Source organism: Haliotis rufescens, unplaced genomic scaffold (assembly GCF_023055435.1).
Source record: "Haliotis rufescens isolate VD_foot unplaced genomic scaffold, xgHalRufe1.0.p SCAF_3, whole genome shotgun sequence".
In the NCBI taxonomy this organism is placed as follows: Eukaryota; Metazoa; Mollusca; class Gastropoda; order Lepetellida; family Haliotidae; genus Haliotis; species Haliotis rufescens.
The window spans coordinates 734,454-756,311 of NW_025964001.1; the positions used below are offsets into that span (position 1 = coordinate 734,454).

At 41.7% G+C, this 21,858-nt stretch overlaps 1 long non-coding RNA gene across 1 annotated transcript; it reads left to right on the top strand.

The window, feature by feature from the left end:
• The first annotated feature begins 2,293 nt into the window (after window positions 1-2,293).
• Window positions 2,294-20,192, top strand: LOC124140718. Its single transcript, XR_007223245.1, has 2 exons — window positions 2,294-2,694; window positions 17,979-20,192. It is a non-coding gene; the product is annotated as an uncharacterized LOC124140718 (long non-coding RNA).
• Window positions 20,193-21,858: the final 1,666 nt, after the last annotated feature.

The following is a 21,858-nucleotide window of genomic DNA, read 5'->3' on the forward strand; positions in this document are numbered from 1 at the left end:
ACACACTTGGGACATTGTACATCACACACTTGGGACATTGTACATCACACACTTGGGACATTGTACATCTGATACTTTGGACATTGTACATCACACACTTGGGACATTGTACATCTGATACTTCGGACATTGTACATCACACACTTGGGACATTGTACATCACACACTTGGGACATCGTACATCTGATACTTGGGACATTGTACATCTGATACTTGGGACATTGTACATCTGATAGTTGGGACATTGTACATCACACACTTGGGACATTGTACATCTGATACTTGGGACAGTGTACATCACACACTTGGGACATTGTACATCTGATACTTGGGACAGTGTACATCACACACTTGGGACATTGTACTTCACACACTGGGGACATTGTACATCACACACTTGGGACATTGTACATCACACACTTGGGACATTGTACATCACACACTTGGGACATTGTACCTTACAGCACTCGGACTTTGTACATCTGATACTTGGGACATTGTACATCACACACTTGGGACATTGTACATCACACACTTGGGACATTGTACATCACACACTTGGGACATTGTACCTTACAGCACTCGGACTTTGTACATCTGATACTTGGGACATTGTACATCACACACTTGGGACATTGTACATCACACACTTGGGACATTGTACATCACACACTTGGGACATTGTACATCACACACCTGGGACATTGTACATCACACACTTGGGACATTGTACATCACACACTTGGGACATTGTACATCACACACCTGGGACATTGTACTTCACACACTTGGGACATTGTACATCACACACCTGGGACATTGTACTTCACACACTTGGGACATTGTACATCACACACCTGGGACATTGTACTTCACACACTTGGGACATTGTACATCACACACCTGGGACATTGTACATCACACACTTGTTACATTGTACATCACAGCACTCGGACATTGTACATCACACACTTGGTACATTGTACATCACAGCACTCGCACATTGTACATCACACACTTGGGACATTGTACATCACAGCACTGGGACATTGTACTTCACACACTTGGGACATTGTACATCACACACTTGGGACATTGTACATCACACACTTGGGACATTGTACATCCCACACTTGGGACATTGTACATCACACACCTTGGACATTGTACATCACACACTTGGGACATTGTACATCACACACTTGGGACATTGTACATCACACACTTGGGACATTGTACATCACACACCTGGGACATTGTACATCACACACTTGGTACATTGTACATCACAGCACTCGGACATTGTACATCACACACTTGGGACATTGTACATCACAGCACTGGGACATTGTACTTCACACACCTGGGACATTGTACATCACACACTTGGGACATTGTACATCACACACTTGGGACATTGTACATCACAGCACTGGGACATTGTACATCACAGCACTCGGACATTGTACATCACAGCACTCGGACATTGTACATCTGATACTCCGGACATTGAGCATTAAATACTTGGGACATCGTACATCTGATATTTTGGACATGGAACATTAAATACTTGGGACATTGTACATCACACACTTTGGACATTGTCCATCACAGCACTGGCACATTGTACATCACAGAACTGGGACATTGTACATCACACACTTGGGACATTGTACATCACACACCTGGTACATTGTACATCACACACTTGGGACATTGTACATCACAGCACTGGGACATTGTACATCACACACTTGGGACATTGTACATCACACACTTGGGACATTGTACATCTGATACTTGGGACATTGTACATCACACACTTGGGACATTGTACATCACACACTTGGGTCATTGTACATCACACACTTGGGACATTGTACATCACACACTTGGGACATTGTACATCACAGCACTGGGACATTGTACATCACAGCACTCGGACATTGTACATCTGATACTTGGGACATTGAGCATTAAATACTTGGGACATCGTACATCTGATACTTGGGACATTGAACATTAAATACTTGGGACATTGTACATCACACACTTGGTACATTGTACATCACAGCACTGGGACATTGTACATCACAGCACTCGGACATTGTACATCACAGCACTCGGACATTGTACTTCAAAGGGAACAGTTTCAACCAAGTTGTTTACAGTGAAGTTCGGTGTGCTTTTTTGGGCATAAAATAACCGCAGGGCTTGACAGAATTCCCAACTTGTGCATGTATCGCACATCAATCTATACGGAGCTGAAGGTGGCTGTAAGCATGGGATCCGGTTCCACTACCTCATCAAGTAGTGTGGCCGGCCATGTGATGTGTGGAAGGTTTGCCAGGACGTGTTGATGCCTGGGGCACGGACTGTCCACATCCAAGGCATCAATGGAGGGCACGCCTGACGTTGTCATCCAAGATGGTTTCAATACTTTGATATATTTATTACAATGACTAGATGACGACATGAGACTAGAGACTACCTTATTCACTCGGTAGCTCATCCTGGGCCAACTATTGATCTTCTGATTGTCGTCTGCTACGTTTGCCCGTGTGCGTCACATGTTGCCCGGACATGGCCTGGAGCAGACGATAGAGACAACTGCCTTCCGTGAAACTCAGAACATACAGAAACAGAACATGAGGTGGATTACTTCGTTGGAAACATTTTTGATCGTCTCACTGAGTGAGTTAAATTTCATATTCTCGTCGTCATTGTAGTTAGGAGTAGTTATATGACACCGTTAATGGATAATTGTATGTGTATATATCTACAAAGTGTTCAGGATTATTTTATTGCACTGATTGACATTTCCTTGATACTATCAGAAAGAAAATGACATTTATCTTTTCTGAACTCTAGCGTCAATGGCAATGTGCCGTCGTCAAATGATAATCAGCACCGCTGAATACGTATGGGCGAATGATTTATGTTTCAGTGTGTGAGTGAGTGAGTATGGTTTTACTCCGTTTTTAGCAATATTCCAGCAATTTCACGGCGAGGGACACCAGATATGTCCTTCCCACATTACGCTTTGACCACAAGGTTACCACACCGCCCCTTCAATATTTAAGGCTTACCCTGCAATTCTGATGGTATAATCTAATTGTGGAAATTTTGCGTTGGACGGTGACGATAAATGCATCTTTCGACAGTGAAACAAAATCTCCATTTGACAAATCAGTTTTGGAAAGGAATGAGTTCATTGTGTATAGTATATGGCATGCCCCTGTTTTTAGAGACATTGTGACCGCGACGTTCAATCATTTTCGGTAGGGCGGGGCATGATTGACCGTTTCGCGAAAACCCGGTGTCGTTGCTGCAAGTTAAAATGATTCCTGAGCTTTGTCTCTTTCAATGTGACGACATCCTTGTGTTTGCTCCTGTGTCTTGCCATGGTAGATTGACGAATGCAACTACCAGCGGGTGTGGCGCTCTGATTTAACCATCAAATCACTTGAGGAAGAGAATTGATGAATGTCAACTTCTTATTATGAACACAACGTGTCGGAGTATATACTTACTCCTTTATCATTCCTCATAATAAAGAAGTTGACATCCATCAATGCTCTTCCTCATGTCTATCACTTCTAAATGTCTTTGAAAGATTTGATACACAATCACTGTGTATAATAACAATGTCAATGTCTAGGTTGTCTACTGTCAAGTAGCCCCCCTCCATCTCGCCAACTGTCTCATGACAACAGAACAAATTATAATGGAAGCTACCAATAAATATTATAAAAAAACTTTCTTTCATAATCAGTGTCATATTGCTGTGATTACATCACGTGACCTGGGAACCTGTAAATGCATGAACGAGGCAGCAATGCTGCCTCTGTGATAGGCTATTGCCAAAGACAAATCCAAGCCTGTCATCTGAACAGTGGCTTAAATCGTATTCTGGAGGACACTGGTGGTGTACAATGATTAAGGTTGGTCGCTATGGTAGTTTATTCTGCCATTTATTATTTATAAAATATCAGAAAGGTGAAGCTTGTGTTTGACGGCCATAAAATGCTTGACTATTGCGATCAATATAAAATATGATGACGTAGGAGGAGTGTACCATAGCCACAGAGAAAGGAAAATACTGGATGAATACTCTGTCTCCAGACCCCAGAGAGTCCAAATCAAATCTAGAATGATTTGGCAAGTCTAGATTGCCTCAGCTCTGAAATTATTTTATGGGACTAAATGTCAGTCCATGGGTGAATCAGGAGTAAGTGAGTGAGTGAGTGAGTGAGTGAGTGAGTGAGTGAGTGAGTGAGTTAGTATTTATGCAGCAATATTCCAAAAATATCAAATCGAGGGACACCAGAAATTGCCCGTAAAAGTAATATGGAAGTCATTTTGTTACCTACGAGGTCAAGTCAAGTCAAAGATATTTGTTGCATGCAAGGCCTCCGGCCCATATACGAGAGAGTTACAAATAAATAGTTTACATATTTGGATATATACTAATGTTTAACAATTTGTTTCTGAGGCAATTTGCATTTTTAACATATGTAGCCAGTTTTGATATGAGAGCACCATCTATTGAAGAACGAAGAGAAATAAAAGCAGGTACAGGATAATTTGACAGAAAGCGTTCTGGTGTAAACCTGTTTCTTAGATAATAATAAGGACATACAGAAGTAAAATGAATTTCTTTTGCTATAGCTGAATGACATAATGGGCTTAGCCCCTTCGACGTTTCAGTGGACATTTTTCTTCCTTCATTTATCATGAGATCTAACAATCCGAGCCTAAATTGAATAAATGGACGTCGAAGGGTTCTTGGTGTTTATGTAGATACGTTTTTTTCTGGTTGAATAAGACTCTTAAAAGTCCTATATAAGTCATACCTTGAACTGTTTTCTAGAGTGAAATGCCATTCCTGGTAAAACATATTTAGAGATTGTTCCAGAAATTGTTTCAAAAAGAGTTTAACATCACCCACTGTTTGCTTTAACCATACAAACCTGCAGCAGTGAGAAAAAAAGGTTTCTAATATGTGATGCCCATGTTACTTTGCCCATGTCGTCTAAATGTACACGCATATTATAAGCATTTCGGTGGGGATTCATGCATTCCAAGAATATTAAACCAGTATTTCAAGCATCTAATTTGGGAGTTGATGTATAACGGGTATCTGTCACACTCGTCAAAGACCATACAATTGGTAGTTGATGAACCAACGGATTTTACAGGCTGAAAGATGTAGCTTTTTTGAGACAATCGTATCGCTGAAATCCCCATACTTCTGTTCCATATAACAGGTTTGGTTGGATTAAGCCATCAAATAATTTAAAAAATATATTCGGTGTAAAAGCTCCTACTTTCTGCGAGACAGACATCACATTGTTTAAGGCCTTCTTTGCACGTGATGTTAAGACCGAGACACTTTTATGGAAGTTCATTGAATGGGTAAACATTACACCAAGACATGTATAATGGCTCAGAACATAAACACATTTACCATCGAAAAAACATCTTTCATTCAGTGCCACCTGACCCCCTCTTCTGAAAATGACAATATTTGTTTTATCATAGTTAACTGATAGTTTCCACTCTTTGGTGTAACATTCTAAAATGTTAAGTTGTTTTTGTAGTCGAACAACTGAATCTGATACTAAAAGTAATTTCATAATATAATTCACTGATAAAACATGAGAACAATATCAGGCTCAAGATACAGCCTTGTCGTAAGCCAACAGGACAGTCAAAGAAGTCGGTTACATCGTCACCACATCGTACACATGATTTGATATTTGAATACATACCTTTTAATATAGAGTACATTTTCCCCTGAAGACCAGTAGTTCTAAAACAGTACCATAGTTTATAACTATCAACGGAGTCAAAAGCTTTTTTTAAATCAACAAAGGCTACATACACTTTGTGTTTACGACGTGATAGACATTTTTGGATTATTGCATATAATGTGAATATATGATCTGACGTTGAGTACTTTTTTTCTAAAACCAGCTTGAGTTTCGGGAATCTTATCACGCATGTTAGCCCAATTCGTAATCCTGGAATTAAGTACAGATGTAAAATCTTTCCAAGAATACTCATTAAGGATATTCCCCAATAATTGTATGGGTTGTTTAAAACTCCTTTCTTGTGTTTTGGAATAATTACCGAAACTTCAGATGGATGATTTCGGGAATGGCGTCTCTGTAAACACCTCTAAGAATTGTCTCAGCTGCCACATTGAAAAGTGCATCGGTAACCCTTACTCGGCAATCTTTCCTACCCAGGGGGATCCCAGGAAAGAACATAGGTCCCGGTAACCTAAGCTTGTCGTAAGAGGCGGCAACATGGAACGGATGGTCATGTTCGGTCACTTGGTTGATTGCATATCAACTGGGCTTGCTGTCATATGGCTGGAATATTGCTAAGTGCGGCGTTATACAACCAATAAAGAAACAATTTCTTGATATATGTGTTGTTAGTTTGGTGATTAGCGCCAAATGATACCAACATCATGCTAAACAATACGCAGTTTTTAGAATTGTAATGAACCATTTTTTATGAGTTGTCATGGTTATGAGAGACTATTTCTAAAAATATAAAAAACAAGAATAGACGCATTAAGTGAATATGTAAAAGTAATATATTCTAAGTGCACAATAATTGAAAATACATGCTAATACATAATAGTAATGTAAATAGGGGGTTGGCGGGAGCAAGCTTCGGCAGTAAGAGTACATAAACCACGGGCAGGACAAGATAAACAAAGATTACATAAATCATTCGCCCCCTACTATACATGTAGTCTGTATACACTAAGTGAGAAGGTCCCTTGCTGGTGTATATTCTTTCTATAGTGAGTGAGTGAGTGAGTGAGTGAGTGAGTATGGTTTTACGCCGCTTTTAGCAATATTCCAGCAATATCACGGCGGGGTACACCAGAAATGGGCTTCACACTTTGTACCCATGTCGGGAATCGAACCCGGGTATTCAGCGTGATGAACTAACGCCTTAACCACTAGGCTACCCGACCGCCCCTATTCTTTCAATAACTTTATAGGACCAAAACCATGGAATGTCACACATTTTGCAGAAACGTTCAGGTTAGCTACAGAGTCTTGTGGTTGTATTTTATATCCAACATAGCCAACATTTATTTATTCATTTAAAACGAACACCGACTTGATCTTGCTGTTGTATATATGTAACGTGACGTGACGTGAAATGGGTTTAACGTCGCGTTCAAGATTATTGCACTTATATAGTGACATGTATGCATGTGTATGTGTGTGTGTGTGCGTGCTTGCGTGCGTGCGTGCGTGCGTGCCTGCGTGCGTGCGTGCGTGCGTGTGTGCATGCGTGCGTGAGTGCGCGCGTGTGTGTTGTACTAGTCCGGACTAATGCCGACTTTATAGTTCTTGTTAGGCGTTTCATTGGTCGGTCAAAGTCTGTGGAAGGTCGTCCTGTCGTGACCGTAATGGGATGTCCTCATGCAACGAGAACTAAGATCTTTTTTTAAAAGATTGTTAGGATCTGTTCTTCCCAGGAGACTCACCTGGGTCAGTGCCTGTGGTTTAATGTGGTTTGTAGCTCACCTTACTCGTCGTTAACCTTCACAAAATAGTGGCCCCTCAGTTTGAGCCAGTGCGACAGTCTGGGAACAGATTCTGCAGGTTCTCCAGAGTGATCGAGTGAGTGAGTGAGTATGGTTTTACGCCGCTTTTACGCCAGCAATATCACAGCGGGGGGCACCAGAATTGTCACATATTGTACCCATGTCAGGAATCGAACCCGGGTCTTCGGCGTGACGAGCGAACGCTTGAACCACTAGGCTACCCGACCGCCCCAGGTTCTCCAGATGACAGGTTGATGGTGAAGAAGTTCTTCATCACAAAGCATTGTCAAGATTGTAAGATTTTCTTTTCTCAGAGAAATAAGTAAACTGCCTGGCAAAAGAAAGTACACACCCATGTTTGATGAATGAATGAAACAAAGAAGAAATGTTTTTTCGATGGTGATGTACTTGTATTTGGTACTGATATCGTACTTCTGTTTTGAACCTTATGTTTGCATTGTTTCAGCGACTATTCAGTAACGTTTTGATAACGTTTGTAATTTTTGGGTCAAATCAAATTTTCAAGTGGATACTTTCTTTTGCCTGGCAGTATATTTGCAAAGGTTCAGGTTTCCATTCCAAATTTATCAAATGAAATTGAGAATGAAGATTATTGGAAAAGATCTAAATTAATCAGCAGTTGCGAGAAACAGCTATGAATGCAAATATGTCGATTACCTTAAGTTAATATCGTGTATTTGAACGTTCACAACGCGTTTCTATTGTACGCACGTGTATTACTATATATATTGCTCAGATATAAATAGATAAAGGTACTTGGTATTTAACAAAAGGATTTTAGTTTTATTGATTTTGATGCTGTTTGTCACGCATCCGGTGAAAGATAAAGGGGATTGTGACAAGCCTCAGCGTTGATGTAGATGATGTTAGAAGTCTGCTCCATGGAAACATGCAGTGTACACGGAGTTTGTAGTGTTTATTGATTGATACAAGTTGTGTACCCGGTGATCTGTCATGAGTGGAATAACAAACATTATATACCACAATTCTGCGTTATTTCCGACTTTTGAAATATATCACATTTCGGGGCAGCTGCTCGAGCGACAGGTTAGAGTGGACCATTCGATTTCTAGGGGGAGGGGGCGAGAATTTATGAAAAAAAAGAAAGAAGAAAAACATAGCTCATAATTTTGTGTAAGTAGAAACATTGTTTATTCCTAAAAATAGTACCAATGTCAAGGAAGACACTTGTAATGTCAAAAGACATGAATTACGGGTCACGTCAGACCGACATTGCGCGAACTTTGACTGACAATGGAATGACTGACAAGAAGTCGTCTTTAGCTGATCAAAAGGCAGCTTTTTCGTGCTTTACGGCACTAATTTCAAATTGTCGACAACGCTTCGAAACACATTTGGACAAATTCTCGTTATAACTTTGAAACCTGAACAAAAGAACATTCTGGAATGGCTAATAGATGGTCTAGATTGTATGGATTCAGTCGTTAACTATCGTTCGGAATACCCTGTGTTTAGAAATCACATTCCGACTGTCACTTTCGTGATCTGGTAAGCGACGCTCTGATTGGTCGGATGAAAGCTCGCTCTGACCTGATCCCTAATTGGATGTCCTCAGATCTTTGTTTAGCGGTAGCGAGGACTAATGGGGCCTTTATACAGGATGGCGACCTTTGTGCCTCCTGTGTGCGACCACAAAATTTGGCAGGTCGTCGTTGAATGCTCAAAGGAGGCAGAATGGTTGCCTAGGTTGTTCCAAGGTGGAGGTTCAGACATCGCCATGGACGCCATGGTCGTAGTGTTTTTTTGCCCATGTTCAAGACAGTCGCACAAGTGTCTCCGAGGAGGTTGGTTGCTCAAAGGTGGCTCAAAGGAGGCAAAAGGAAGGCACAAGCGTTGCCGTTGTTGCAAAATGAAGGCACAATGGTCGCCTAATGGTTGCAAGGTTATAGATGCGTTCTGCTGCAACCCTTGAGACACCACGGCAATGCTTCTGCCTCTTTTCTGCCTCTTTTGAGTTACCTGTAATGCCTCATCAGCCTGCCTATAAATAGAGGGCTTGTACCTGCAGTATTTCATTGTGATTGCAGACGCTGAACAACTCGAGCAGTTACTGCTGAACAATTGCTGGAGCAGTTACATAAAAAACATGATTTTCTGGGTTTAGGCGACCATTGAGCGTCTTGGCCAGTTTTTGATCGCTCGAAGGTGGCACAAAGGTCGCAGCCCTGTGTAAAGGGGCTTAAGATCTTATTTTAAAAGGCTTGCATCATTACAAGTTGATGTCATGAATGAGAATAAATATGAATATATTGTGTTCACCTTCAGTTGTACAGTATTCGATCAACCAGCAAGACTGAAATCAGCACATGACACTTCCTTTAATCAATCAGAATGTCACAATTGCCAGTCAGTATTATGTATGCCCAAGACGGGAATCAATGCACGCCCCAACTCGACCATGAGAAGAAGATGTGATACGTCTGACCACAAGAAATGGGATTCAACGCCATTCTTCTCAGAGGGCCTGTGCTAACTGATCCTTGTTATAAGAGGGGCCTAGTCGTGCTCTGATTGACGGTCAGTGTGATCCAACAATTGTGTTATCTTGTTGAAACAGGGCCTGTCCTGTTCTATTGCAAGAACGGGAGTACAACAGGGTAGAGAGATTGATCAACGTAATGCTGTCTAGTGATGTGTCCTTACGAAATCACCAGATCTGTCTTAACGTGGCTACAGATGCCGCATTGACAGGGCTGCAGATGCTGCCTCCTCAAAACGGTTCGATATCTTGAATGCAACAATGCCCTCCATGACGGAAGTTGACACAAACTCTTCCATCTGCTCTGAAAAGATGGAATCTGCTGTCTCCTGTGAACATGACTTTTTGACAGGCTCTGTTCTACCATCGGTTTAGTATCAGCGTTGCCTCTCGTAGTGGTCTGCAAGATCTGATATGTACCTACGCAGTCTTCTGAACACTGTCCATCGAAATGATTGCCACAGTGATGACAATGATGATGTCACAGTGATAATAGCGTTCCTCAGATGGAGAACACGCATGAAAAGATCCTGGGTGGAGGTGACAGGAGGTCTGCCTCTGCTGATGATGTCACAGTGATAATAGCGTTCATCAGATGGAGATCACGCATGAAAAGATCCTGGGTGGAGGTGACAGGAGGTCTGCCTCTGCTGATGATGTCACAGTGATAATAGCGTTCATCAGATGGAGATCACGCATGAAAAGATCCTGGGTGGAGGTGACAGGAGGTCTGCCTCTGCTGATGATGTCACAGTGATAATAGCGTTCATCAGATGGAGATCACGCATGAAAAGATCCTGGGTGGAGGTGACAGGAGGTCTGCCACTCCTAGGCCTGACTCTCTTCCACCCAGTCTGCCTGAATCAGGCCATGCGCCTGGTCTACAGCCAAAACTCCTTCCCGAGAGAAAATTGTAACATTTCTTTCCATTATGAAGAAAAGAAATCTCAGCATTTAAAAATAAAGACACACCCCACCCCACCCCACCCCACCCCACCCCACCCCACACCACACCACACCACACCACACCACACCACACCACACCGAACCATTAACACATTAGAATCAATAATGCAACTGTCATGATGGTTTTGCATGTGGTTTGATGTTCTAGGCGTTATTTTGAAGTTTGGTGTCGTTTAACATGCAATAAATAGAAAATCAACAATGACAGCTTTGCCAAGCAATGAAAAACGTATTATCCTCTCATTGTTGTGTGTTGTAGCTCATGGCTGTTGTGTTTCTCCTTCTCCTGGCAGTTGTCATTGTGTCTGAGGTGGCATTTTCTGTGTTTTATTTCGTAATCCTTGACACTGGTTGCCAGTAAATGTGGGAACCTCGGTTGCAAATCATCTAACGCACCTTGTTCCATCTACTGGCGACTGTCGATACTGTTGTGTGACTGACGCCGTTCTCTTCCCATGCGCAGGTGCCTCTCGCAGGTGGCCTTTTATCTTAATTGAAGATCTTGGTTGTTGTTTTTATATTTTCATATAAAAAAAATAAATAGCTCACTGTTTCATCGTTACAAAACTCCATGTTGCTTTTGGTATATGCTTCTGGGAATTCTGCAGGTGTGCCATTTAATCACTTTCTGTTAGCGTCAGTTCCTAAAGGGCATATGAGTGAGTGAGTGAGTGAGTGAGTTGGGTTTAACGCCGCTTTTAACAGTATTCCAGTTATATCGCGGCGTGTCAGCTTAATGTGGGAGGAAAGCCTGAAGTGATGCAGTTCTAAGACATTTACCACTTTGGTGAAACCCACGAGCACGGGTATGGTGCTGACAAACCCAAAAACATAATTGGGGCGAACCGGGATTCGAACCCACAATCATAGGTTTCTGGCGTGCCCAAGGGACGCAACTCTGCACAGCGAATCGCGGCGCCTTAGACGACTGGGCCACCCGTGCCCCCAGAGGGCGTATAAACGCAAGTCCTGGCCGCTTATGGTGTGAACAGCGCCATGACAATACTTTACGTAGAGGAATAGCCGTTGTCGGGAATAGTGGTCGATGGGAATATAGGTAATGTAATAATCGACTGGTGTGAATGGAAATCAGTCGGAAATATTGGTCGGTGTGAATATCGATTGGATTTGAGTGACAAGCGATAGCTGTGAATATTTGTGGGTGGGAAGTCAATACTCAATGCTTAAAATCACATTTTCTATGCCCTAAAAGCTTTATATGACTTTTTCTCTGCCCGAGTACTTAACGTGACTTTCTCTCTGCCCCAATACTTAACATGACTTTCTCTCTGTCGCAATACTTAACATGACTTTGTCTCTGCTCCAATACTTAACGTGACTTTCTCTCTGCTCCAATACTTAACATGACTTTCTCTCTGCTCCAATACTTAACGTGACTTTCTCTCTGCCCCAATAATTAACATGACTTTCTCTCTGCCCCAATACTTGACATGACTTTCTCTCTGCCTCAATACTTAACATGACTTTCTCTCTGCTCCAATAATTAACATGACTTTCTCTCTGCCCCAATACTTGACATGACTTTCTCTCTGCCTCAATACTTAACATGACTTTCTCTCTGCCCCAATAATTAACATGACTTTCTCTCTGTCCCAATACTTGACATGACTTTCTCTCTGTCGCAATACTTAACATGACTTTCTCTCTGCTCCAATACTTAACATGACTTTCTCTCTGCCCCAATACTTAACATGACTTTCTCTCTGCTCCAATACTTAACATGACTTTCTCTCTGCTCCAATACTTAACATGACTTTCTCTCTGCTCCAATACTTAACATGATTTTCTCTCTGCTCCAATACTTAACATGACCTTCTCTCTGCTCCAATACTAAACGTGACTTTCTCTCTCCTCCAAGACTTAACATGACTTTCTCTCTGCTCCAATACTTAACGCGACTTTCTCTCTGCTCCAATACTTAACATGACTTTCTCTCTGCTCCAATACTTAACATGATTTTCTCTCTGCTCCAATACTTAACATGACCTTCTCTCTGCTCCAATACTTAACGCGACTTTCTCTCTGCTCCAATACTTAACATGACTTTCTCTCTGCTCCAATACTTAACATGACTTTCTCTCTGCCCCAATACTTAACGTGACTTTCTCTCTGCCCCAATACTTAACATGACTTTCTCTCTGCCCCAATACTTAACGTGACTTTCTCTCTCCTCCAATACTTAACATGACTTTCTCTCTGCCCCAATACTTAACGTGACTTTCTCTCTGCTCCAATACTTAACATGACTTTCTCTCTCCTCCAATACTTAACATGACTTTCTCTCTGCCCCAATACTTAACATGACTTTCTCTCTGTCCAATACTTAACATGACTTTGTCTCTGTCCCAATACTTAACATGACTTTCTCTCTGCTCCAATACTTAATGTGACTTTCTCTTTCCTCCAATTACTTAACATGACTTTCTCTCTGCCCCAATACTTAACGTGACTTTCTCTCTGCTCCAATACTTAACATGACTTTCTCTCTGCTCCAATACTTAACATGACTTTCTCTCTGCCCCAATACTTAACATGACTTTCTCTCTGCTCCAATACTTAACATAACTTTCTCTCTGCCCCAATACTTAACGTGACTTTCTCTCTGCCCCAATACTTAACGTGACTTTCTCTCTGCTCCAATACTTAACATGACTTTCTCTCTGCTCCAATACTTAACATGATTTTCTCTCTGCTCCAATACTTAACATGACCTTCTCTCTGCTCCAATACTTAACGTTACTTTCTCTCTCCTCCAATACTTAACATGACTTTCTCTCTGCCCATATACTTAACGTGACTTTCTCTCTGCTCCAATACTTAACATGACTTTCTCTCTGCTCCAATAATTAACATGACTTTCTCTCTGTCCCAATACTTAACATGACTTTCTCCCTGTCGCAATACTTAACATGACTTTCTCTCTGCCCCAATACTTAACATAACTTTCTCTCTGCCCCAATACTTGACATAACTTTCTCTTTGTCGCAATACTTAACATGACTTTCTCTCTCCTCCAATACTTAACATGACTTTTTCTCTGCTCCAATACTTAACATGACTTTGTCTCTGCCCCAATACTTAACATGACTTTCTCTCTGCTCCAATACTTAACGTGACTTTCTCTTTCCTCCAATTACTTAACATGACTTTCTCTCTGCCCCAATACTTAACGTGACTTTCTCTCTGCTCCAATACTTAACATGACTTTCTCTCTGCTCCAATACTTAACATGACTTTCTCTCTGCCCCAATACTTAACATGACTTTCTCTCTGCTCCAATACTTCACATAACTTTCTCTCTGCCCCAATACTTAACGTGACTTTCTCTCTGCCCCAATACTTAACATGACTTTCTCTCTGCTCCAATACTTAACATGACTTTCTCTCTGCTCCAATACTTAACATGATTTTCTCTCTGCTCCAATACTTAACATGACCTTCTCTCTGCTCCAATACTTAACGTGACTTTCTCTCTCCTCCAATACTTAACATGACTTTCTCTCTGCTCCAATACTTAACGTGACTTTCTCTCTGCTCCAATACTTAACATGACTTTCTCTCTGCTCCAATAACTAACATGACTTTCTCTCTGTCCCAATACTTAACATGACTTTCTCTCTGTCGCAATACTTAACATGACTTTCTCTCTGCCCCAATACTTAACATGACTTTCTCTCTGCCCCAATACTTAACGTGACTTTCTCTCTGCTCCAATACTTAACATGACTTTCTCTCTGCTCCAATACTTAACATGACTTTCTCTCTGCCCCAATAATTAACATGACTTTCTCTCTGCCCCAATAATTAACGTGACTTTCACTCTGTCGCAATACTTAACATGACTTTCTCTCTGCTCCAATACTTAACGTGACTTTCTGTCTGCCCCAATACTTGACATAACTTTCTCTCTGCCCCAATACTTAACATGACTTTCTCTCTGCTCCAATACTTAACATAACTTTCTCTCTGCTCCAATACTTAACATGACTTTCTCTCTGCTCCAATACTTAACATGACTTTCTCTCTGCTCCAATAATTAACGTGACTTTCTCTCTGCCCCAATACTTAATGTGACTTTCTGTCTGCCCCAATACTTAACATGACTTTCTCTCTGCCCCAGTACTTGACATGACTTTCTCTCTGCCCCAATACTTAACATTACTTTGTCTCTGCCCCAATACTTAACATGACTTTCTCTCTGCTCCAATACTTAACATGACTTTCTCTCTGCCCCAATACTTAACGTGACTTTCTCTCTGCGCACCCTCTGCACCCCCTCTATATTGACAAGTGTGTATGTATGTTAAAGTAAAACCTGGCCGTTCCGCATCCCGTCAGTCCGGAGCCGATCTTGTTGGGAACGTCTGTGTATACTACTCAAAAGAAGTTAAAGACCGCCCGAATATGTCATATTACTATTGTCATGCCACACGAATCTAGCATATTACTACGGTTCACGTGTCACGCCATGACCATGCCATGACCATGCCATGACTCGTGTGGTCCTTAACTTATGTTGAGTAGTATATATTGACAGCAACATTTCTCCGCTCCATTGTGCGTTTATCCGAACGGTTTCACCACAACGATGCCGTACGGTGCCACCAACCCAAAATTATGATCAAGGCGAATCTAAGATTCGAACCCACGACGATAGGATCCGCAACGACTAAGGGACGCAACTCTGCGCAGCGAGGCGTGGATGTATATGAACACACATTCTTCTGAATGAAGCTCTTTCGTAGCTTACACTTGTGAGTGGTAATGTGTCGAGTTCCGAGATTCTTGACATTCGTCGATGATTAAATATGTACATCCCCAAGAGCAAAGACGCATAAAAGAAGCGGGGAAAGCGGTTTCAGGTATATGTATGTAACATAAACCCTTGATGAACACTTGATAAATATGTAGAATAAATACTTCATGAATACTTGAACTTCGGGCTCGAAGTCTGGGTGTCTCAGTAGGGTATTCATGTTAAACTGCGGCATGGTATCTCAGTGGGCTAGCACTATAAATTCGGCATTAGTCCGGACTAGTACAAGAGTCACCCGCTGGCTCTATGCATTGTTTCAGTGGCGACACTGGATTTACACACGAACAGTGTTGCATTTTATGTTGATTATGACTCGCAATTATGACTCCGAGTGGCCGGAGTCAGTATACTGTATCGGAGTCAGTATACCGTGTCTGAGTGGGGTATTCATGTTAAACTAAGTGGCAACTAAGTAGGCTGGCACTATAAAACCGACACTAGTCCGGGCAGCACAAGCAGCATGCACGTGCTATATTTATAAGTGCAATAATATTGAACGTGACTTAAATCCTAAGGAGAGTGAGAAGAGCCCAAAATGATTCCGCTTTTCGACATTTAACACTTTGCTAAAATCTACGAGCACACATGGTGTGGTGCTGATAGACTAAGAATCCTAATCAGGACACATCTGGGATTCGAACCCATAATCATCGGGTTTGAAGATTAATTCAGGCGTGCCCATGAATACTGTCGTCAGCGTCCCCACCTGTATTGGGGAATAATGTTACCGCTTCTCTCACAGACGGTTCGAGCGATGTATTAAATAAGAAAACGTCAATCTCATTAAAATCAGATCTTAGTTCTCGCTACGGCTAAACAAAGATCTGAGGACATCCAATCACGGGTCACGTCAGACCGACCGTGCTTTGACCGACCAGTGGAATGACCAATCAGAAGGCAGCTTTCTCGTGCTTTACGGCACTAATTTCAAATTGGCGACTACGCTTCGAAACATATTTTGACAAATTCTCGATTATAAATTTGAAACCAGAACAAAAGAACATTCTGTAATGGCTATTAGATGGTTCAGATTGTATGGATTCAGTCGTTAAACCCGTAACTATCGTTCGGAACACCCTGTGTTAAAGTTTTCGAGGTTGCATGATTAGAAATCACATTCCGACTGTCACTTTCATAATCTGGTAAGCGACGCTCTGATTGGTCGGATGAAAGGTCGTTCTGACGTTACCCCTAATTGGATGTCTTCAGATCTTTGTTTAGCGGTGATTGCAAGACGGGCATACCTTGTCATAGTGTTTTTTTGTGACCGAGTTTGAGGCGTGGGATGGCTACCTCAACTTTCCTTGTATTTGAGTATGAGTATGGCTTTTGGTGGATCTCGGGTTGAGTTTTGTATAGCCATCTGCCGATCTTACTTGGTGATTGTTGTCACCCAATACTAAGTGTAAGAATGGTCGATCCGCGAAATACGTCACTGATCCTGGCGGAGATGGGGTGAGTGCGGCTAACTAGGATATTACGATAATGGCACGGGCACAGCTGATAAAGATGGTTTCCTGTAGTGTTGAAATCGAGAAGGACTTTACTTCTATCAACGTCAGAGTTAATCTTCCTGCAGTGAGTACCAGTGTAATAGGAAAGCCGACACGAATCACTGGGTCTTTTCGGTTGTTTTATTAACGTTTGGGATTGTCGATTAATCCCATAGCTGATTGGGGGGTTTACTCCCGCTATGCCCGCACGTCACGGTAAATCAACCATGCCACAAGTGTTGCAAGTGTAGGGCCGTATCAGGGAAACATGAAGCGCTGGCCCCGAAGCGATATTTCAAATAAGTGGACAACTGATTTATCTTGCCGCACACCTAATTATATTCACCTGATGAAGGAGTAAGCATCTACTCCGAAACGTTGTGTTTCTCATAATAAAGACGTTGACATCCATATATTCTCTTCTTTATCAATCTATCGACAGCCCACGCTAAAACGCTCTGTTTCAAATTTAAACTAGAAGTATCTAATCTACATTTAGACTATTTCAAATTTCAAGACACAGTAGGTTGTCTCCCAATTCATATGCCTAAAATATAGGATTCGTTTCTATTGTTTCAGTGATGACAGTGACTTGCTCCGCCGAAAGTAAAGGTGTTTTTTGCAAGGGAGATGGTCCAGGTGCGATCCCCGACCCAATACCGGACGCCAAGCAACAAGCCACGTTCCAGTGCGCACTGGCGTGTCTGAAATCCGGTTCCGCTTCATGTGCTTCCGCTGGATTTGCCATGAAGTGGGACGGTCCGACATGCGAGGCGAAGGGAGCGGGCGGCGCGAGCAGAACGGACTACACCTGTACCAGCTTATAAGCTGGTGTGACGATGCCGTTATAAGCTGGTGTGACGATGCCGTTAAACTTGGATGATAGTTATTGCTATCTACACACATTTTCTGTTCACTCTTATGAGACTATTGTCGAATTTTGACAACATTAACGTTTTCTTTGAAATGATTTAAACTATTTCAAGATTATACTGCAAACTGCACTTCAACTTTCATTGAGCTATTTTGTTAGCGATGAAACTCAAGGGTGGATCCAGCATTCTTATCAAAATCCTCTCTGTACTACATTTGGTGTTCCATAAGTGGTAGGATGTGGCTCTTGTTCCGCCTATGATACTGTTCTGAAAAAACAACAACATAGTTATGACATTTATTTTACAATAATGATTTCTAAGAATCTACTGGTGAAACTGCAGTCCTTATTTTTGTTGTGTTGACTTTATTACATTGATGTATTGTGTGTCATGTTGTCCACGTTGTGTCGAGGCCACGACACGATTCTGTGTTAACCCTTTCTATCCCCGTGTACAGCGAATTGTTGATCAGCACAGGTGGAAAAGGACGGTATATTGATTAAAACAATATTCAGTAACAATCAAAATGATATCGGAATGGAGTTTACTTTTTCAAAGATTGCATTTCATCTGCAAATCTTTTTTTTTTTAAACCGACATACAATCAATATGTCGATAAATCTGTGAATGTTATAAGATTAACAATTTCTTCAGATGTTTTTTAAATACATTTTCGGTAATTGTTATGGTTAGGGTTACTGGTGAAAAGCAAGCCAAACAAGATATGCTATTGTCCCGAAAACATATTAAATGTGTTTTAGGTTCGGGACAGTCGTCAGCTGTAGTCAGGCATTCCAATCCCTCTTGTCCCACTCGGTGTCTAGGATGTATACAGTAGCAGCCCTGAGTACCCTAATTATTCCACCCTCATGACACTACCCTAGCTATACCACCCTAGTGACACTACCCTAATTACACCACCCTGATTATACCACCCTAATGACAGTACCCTAATTACACCACCCTGATTATACCACCCTAATGACAGTATCCTAATGACGCTACCCTAATTACACCACCCTAATGACACTACCCTAATGACGCTACCCTAATGACGCTACCCTTATGACGCTACCCTAATTATACCACCCTAATGACAGTACCCTAATGACGCTACCCTAATTACACCACCCTAATGACACTACCCTAATGACGCTACCCTAATGACACTACCCTAATGACGCTACCCTAATGACGCTACCTTAATGACGCTACCCTAATTATACCACCCTAATGACACTACCCTAATGACGCTACCCTAATGACACTACCCTAATGACGCTACCCTGAGGACGCTACCCTAATGACACTACCCTAATCACACAACCCTAATGACGCTACCCTAATGACGCTACCCTTATGACGCTACCCTAATTATACCACCCTAATGATAGTACCCTAATGACGCTACCCTAATGACACCGCCCTAATGACACTACCCTAATTACGCTACCCTAATGACGCTACCCTAATTGTACCACCCTAATGACACTACCCTAATTACAACACAACCCTATTTTTTATTTCACACATTGCTCTAATTCCAACGTCTAGGCAGACGCTGGGGCGGTGGGGTAGTCTAAAAGCGTTAGTTCGTCACGCTGCAGGCCCGGGTTCTATTCGTTACATGGGTACAATGCCCTAAGGTCATTTCTGGGGACTTCCGCCGCAGGAATATTGCTAAAATAACATAAAATCATACTAACTCACTCACTCACTCATACTCTTTGGCAACGGACCATAGAGCGGCGGTGTTATTTATACCAACATGTTATCTTAATAACTCATGTGTTTAAACTTACATCTTTAGACTTGACTGTGGTGTTCATAACGTCATGTACACACTTACCAAACGATGTAAAAATCCGTCCAGCCTGTTCTTGTGCATGTTATCTTTCAAATAAATCTGTAAATGTTTTGTAAGTGTCATTATGATTTTTCTATATACTATATACTACTCAAAACAAGTTAAAGACCACCTACAATTAGAAGGCTGTATGTTGCAAAACCCTCAACTGTGACAGATTAATTAGTCTTTTAAAAACATCGGGTGTTCTTTAACTTCTTTTGAGTAGCATATCAATACATGGTGTTAACTCAAGCAATAACATATATGTATGTATAATAGACGTTTTATAAAAAATTAGACATTTATGATGACGTCAGTCTATTTCCAGAACGAGCATGCTGAAGGACACGGTGTTCTGGGTAGAACTGGTACCCAGGAACCTGTATGGGACTGTAAAAAACTATGTTTCATTTTCATTTATTTTAAGTTCTCTAAATATATATTACTGAATGAAACTGTATGTAACCTTAAACTCGTCTTATAGCAAATAATGCTGACGGGACAAAATAAGTCAGTGATGTCACTATCTCAAGGGAGTTAACTGGCTATAAAAGTCCAGTTTCCACCCAGGCCGAACTAGGTTGGAACTTGTGGTATCGATTGTGGCGCCACCAGTGACTATTACGAGTTATGTTCCTTCTTGACCTTCCTATTGACCAATCAGATTCCACCTCTCATATCATTTGCATTTGCTTCAAACAAAATGGCAGCGCCCAGGGAAGACGCTCTGATCGATAATCAAGATCTTTATTGTAATAAAACGGGTCTTACTTCACGAAGTGCATCAATCACGTGAGCACCTTGATTAAAAACATGAAAAGATTTCGAATTTACATGTTGACGCTAAATTGACGATACACATGCTTTGCAAATCCTGCAATCGACCGAAATCTTCAGTTAATGAACCTAAAGGCGATTTTGATTGGACTATGCATAGACTTGTTAGTTCAGCCAAAACTCCAAAATTCCAGCCAAGGTCGACTTCTATAGTCAGTTAACCTCACTAACACACAGGCAGGAAGTCCGAAGGCGATTACGTCATCGTCTACTAGACGTCATTTCAACACTCGCCCCTTTCCGTAACCTATCTTTATTCCGAAAAACACGAGCGGGTCACAAATGCGTAGTCGTACGGCGACAGAAGCCGACGCCACGACCAGCCTAGTCTGTCTCACAGTCCCTGAGCCATATTATTTCCCCCTCAGCCCTTATTGTAATGCTATGGCCCTAAATGAAGCAAGTCTAGATTTTCCACAGGTTCTGAATCTACCTCGCACTGTTCGATGTTTTGGGCAGGTTACCCTGATTGACCATGTCGGTCATGTTTTGTAGGCAGAGGTATTACACAACGTGGCGCAAGGTCTGGGACCCACCTACATGTACACACGTAAGGTCCGGAACGTAGGGGTAATGGGTAGAGCATAGAGGCATGGCCTCTAGGCATAGAGGCATAGATACCAGGCCTTATCTTGATCCTTTATTTTAACATTAAGCAACCATACTGAAGTGAAAAGAGTATCTATACACTGGAGGTTAGAGTCGACTAATTCAGATTGGGAGGCCTGGTCCGTGCCTGGACAGTGTGAATTATTGCGCATGCGTTCAGATTATTTCCAGAACCAAGCTTGAACATCGCTGACTGTGGCATTCAATACTAATAAACTTAAACCATGTTATGGTTGATGGATAATTTCTCTGTACAGTTTTGAAAAATGACCTATAGTTGAGTCCATTT